The sequence below is a fragment of the Phytophthora infestans genome, genomic scaffold (assembly GCF_000142945.1).
Source record: "Phytophthora infestans T30-4 supercont1.52 genomic scaffold, whole genome shotgun sequence".
NCBI lineage: Eukaryota > Oomycota > Peronosporomycetes > Peronosporales > Peronosporaceae > Phytophthora > Phytophthora infestans.
This window is the reverse complement of record NW_003303707.1, coordinates 176,002-180,437: the sequence shown is the minus strand read 5'-3', so window position 1 is coordinate 180,437 and position 4,436 is coordinate 176,002. Positions and strand designations below refer to the sequence as shown.

Sequence of the window (4,436 nt, the reverse complement as noted above, 5' to 3'; positions counted from 1 at the left end):
AAATGAACATTTTCTTGCGTCTTGGGAAGAGTATTGTAGAGTGCCCCGTAAAACTTTGTGGTGTTAAGTATGATACTAAAACACACTAACTGCCCTAAGGATTCACGTCGATTTCATTCTAGGAGTCGAGATATGTTATTTTAAGTTTTTGGGATGTCATGGATGCAAATCGTTTGCTACAGGCTCAAGAACGCACTTTTTGTATACCATGTTATTTTAAGAAAATGTCCGTTTCGATGCGCTCTTCAAAAATGTTCGACTTGCGAACCATGATTTTCTGCGTCTGTGCCACGTAATTCAGCAAAAAGAGCATGTAATGGAGTGAAATGAGAGGGTGTGTCATCTCTAAAGTAAAATCTTTAAAAGAGCATAGCTTAAGAACGGCTGGGAATAGGTGGCCGTTCTTTTTACCATCATGTGCGCCTAAAAAAAGTACACTATCGTGACAATCGATATCGGTCGATATGGTATAAATTGATAAAGTTATGCTCGATTATGTACGCGAAAACAGAAAAAGGGCGCTGGTGACAAAAAAAGTACTAACGATTCTGTTATTGTTTTGATATTCTGTCATCCCAGACTCTTGCGCATCTGGTGACCTATTTTTTATTCGCCAGTTCCGAGAAAAGTGTCGTTTCGATGCGTGGTGGGCCCGGGATGACAATTCGAGTTGAGTTGGAAGTTCATGTGAAGTCCTGGAAACAAGAAAAAAAGAAGATCCACGCTTCCCTAACTCAAAAAGTCATTAGAAACCGAGGGTAGCTTGTATGGAGACTTTTGTTCCTCGTGCGCTAAAACGCCGAATTAAATTTTTTATCTATACTTAACAGGAAAAAAGTTGCCTCCTTCGCGATATATAGGCAAATAAAGAATGGGTGCTATCATTTCGGGACAAAACAGGTGAAAATTTAGGTCGAAAAAAGTGTTTATAGACAAGGCATTTGAATTTAGCCAAAATCTGACTTGACCACGGGAATGCGCGCATAAAAGCACCCCTAGGGCAGTTTTTATACGGAGCAGTCTCATTTGCTTCCTGGATGTGCAGGGCCAAACATGGCCAAAAGTGGTGATTTTGGCCGTCCAAGGTGTCCATTTTCCGCGAAAATGGCGTTTTTTGGCGTCACTAAAAAAATCATTGCGAAGCAACTACTGGAGATATGCTTGTAAAAACTTTGGGAGCGGTCGTGCGAACACATGCGCCAAGTTTTCTGCTAAAGTCTGCAGGCCAGATCTGCCGGGCGGCACATAAAACCGGGAAAAAACCACCTAAAAAAAAGAGCATGCCAAACAAAGTCTCACATTTCGCTGAATAACTTTTGATCTAGAAGAGTTAGACAAATTCTGACTGCGGGAACGGCTCCGCCGTGTGTTTTTACATATGTCTATGTCCCGTAGATAAAAAGTACATGTTGCAAAAAAAGTACATGTTGTACATAAATCTACCTTTGATATTCGGATTCCCCGTGAAAAACTACGCCTAGGCCGCAGGGTTACAAAGACGAGTCATTGCACTTATGCCCTTTTATAGACGCTTTTAGAAATCGGCCAAAACAGTATTTATTAATTTAGACAGTGTTCCGCTGACATGTCGCATGCTGCGATATGTCCACGTGAAAGAGCACCGAAAAGCACCCCTAGAACACCCTTCATACCCGTTCTAACGGTTCTCTTTCATCTTCATAATAATCAAATTAAAGAACACCATACAAAAAACAAGATCTCGTGTGTAGTGGCTCGCCAGGCATACTAAAACCAAGATGTCGTGTGGGCACATGCCAGACATCATATCTTGCGTTTGCAAACACACGCAAAGTCGGTAAACAGCTCAAAACGGGCTAAAAAGTAAGCACCCGGACTTCCCCGGTGGTCACCCACCCGAGTACTACCCGAGCTTGAGGCTGCTTAACTTCACAGAGCAGACGGGATATGGTGCTTTCAGCCTAAGATGGCCGTCTACATTTGACTTTGACCGACACGCCTATTAGTGTTTATCACTCGTATACATTGGTACAACACATTTACACACTCACATGTCCACATACGTGGCCATAGACTGCACACGATGGCCCCCAATACCCCTTCTGGCCCTCAGAATTGGCTGGGTGGATGGCTACACTTTATATAGTAACAAAACAAAAAGGGGGGTGGTGTGGCGCACTCCAATACAAACGTGTGGCCAGCAGCTCACTCCTACAACGCAGCATACGTATTCTCTCCGATAGGAACCCCACACAGACCGACACCTTCATACACAGCAGTGCAGATAGCCGCCGCACCCCATATTTGCGCATACGCGGCCTGGAAACAATGTTAAACCACCAAAGTGGCCATTTACGACTTGCACAACCATACCTACGCTTCCTATGCGACATGACATGTGCACGTACGCGTCTTAGGCAATATGAACACCTTCGACACCTTCATACATGCACAGCGCGCGCTCCGCTTAAGTACGACACCAACTTGTCATATACATCATGCGTTTCCTCCCGTCACCTTTCATCACCTCCATATTCACACCCATGCGCCGTCACCTTCCTCGCGCCATCACCTTCACCATTTTCACCTCCATATCCGCGCTTCCTCCGCCGTCACCTTCCGCGTACGCGTCCATATTCGCTGCGTTTCCTCGCGCTTCCTGCCTGTTATTAATCCAAGCCAAAAACATCTCCAAACCCATACAATTAGAACAGCAAACAACTTCGCATTTTTTCACAAAGTCCTCAGCTTCATTTTGCATACTTTATCCTAGTCTAATTCACGCTATTCCGCTCTCTTTAACATACTTAAACTAAGTCTAATTCACGCTACTCTGCTCTCTCTAACATACTTAAACCAAGTCTAATTCGCGCTATTCTGCTCTCTTTAACATACTTAAACCAAGTCTAATTCACGCTACTCTGCTCTCTCTAACATACTTAAACCAAGTCTAATTCGCGCTATTCTGCTCTCTTTAACATACTTAAACCAAGTCTAATTCACGCTATTTCGCTCTCTTTTAACATACTTAAACCAAGTCTATTTCATGCTATTTCGCTCTCTTTTAACATAGTTAAACCAAGTCTATTTCATGCTATTCCGCTCTCTTTAACATACTTAAACCAAGTCTAATTCACGCTATTTCGCTATCTTTTAACATAGTTAAACCAAGTCTATTTCATGCTATTCCGCTCTCTTTAACATACTTAAACCAAGTCTAATTCACGCTATTTCGCTCTCTTTTAACATACTTAAACCAAGTCTATTTCATGCTATTCCGCTCTCTTTAACATAGTTAAACCAAGTCTATTTCATGCTATTCCGCTCTCTTTAACATAGTTAAACCAAGTCTAATTTACGCTATTTCGCTCTCTTTTAACATACTTAAACCAAGTCTATTTTATGCTATTCCGCTCTCTTTAACATAGTTAAACCAAGTCTAATTCATGCTATTCCGCTCTCTTTAACATAGTTAAACCAAGTCTAATTCACGCTATTCGCTCTCTTTTAACATACTTAAACCAAGTCTAATTTTACGCCCTGCCGTCTAGCTTGCCCTGTTAAACCCCCATACTAAAATCTCCGATTTTGGCTCAGAATTCATTAGCGCTGGCACTTAGCGATTTTCACGCAAAGTGTTTCTCGCTTTCTGCCTGTTATAAACCCGATACTAAAGGTCGCCGAATTTGGCTCGGAAAACAATAGCAGCGGCACTTAGCGATTTTTGCGAACAAACCTCACTAAGCCAAAACAAAGACTTTGACGATCTTAAGCTTAACAGTATTAACTCTCTACCAGCACTTTGACCGGTTACTTTCGCCGCCCCATAGCGAAAGTAAATCACTTTAACGCAGCCTTATTTCGACTGCTTAACTTTATAGTTTTAACATTGCGCGTTTGCAATTGGGGGGAGAAATGTTCATTTCTGAACAAATCAATAGAACAAGGGCTAAATCTCAGCAGATCGTAGTACAAGACTACTCTCATGCTTACAACACCCCGTTCTGTAGTTAAGTCGTCTACAAAGGATTTATCTTTCCCAATATTTGAAATTACAAATCAGCCTACTCTCCACCGCCAGTACTTGACAGGCAGCGGAGTGCGTTGCAATTGTATGATGTTGGGTGTCCAGAAGACACCTATCGCTATTCGCGGCACATCGGGAAAGGTGATTATCGTCTATTCCAGCATGGATTCTGACTTAGAGGCGTTCAGCCATAATCCTACAGATGGTAGCTTGGCGGCACTAGCTTTTCAGCTAACCGCAGTTACCAATTATCTGAACCAACGGTTCCTCTCGTACTGGGTTGGATTACTGTTTAGACAACGAACTCATCAGTAGGGTAAAACTAACCTGTCTCACGACGGTCTAAACCCAGCTCACGTTCCCTATTAGTGGGTGAACAATCCAACAATTGGCGAGTTCTACTTCGCAATGATAGGAAGAGCCGACATCG

General features: G+C 42.7%; 2 non-coding genes across 2 annotated transcripts; both read right to left on the bottom strand.

Moving 5' to 3' along the window:
• Positions 1-1,845: 1,845 nt before the first annotated feature.
• PITG_33116 lies at positions 1,846-1,950 on the bottom strand. Its single transcript, XR_009934510.1, has one exon. It is a non-coding gene; the product is annotated as an 8S ribosomal RNA (ribosomal RNA).
• Positions 1,951-4,033: 2,083 nt separating this feature from the next.
• PITG_33115 lies at positions 4,034-4,436 on the bottom strand (the record flags this gene model as incomplete). The annotated part of the gene is made up of 1 exon (XR_009934509.1): positions 4,034-4,436. It is a non-coding gene; the product is annotated as a 28S ribosomal RNA (ribosomal RNA).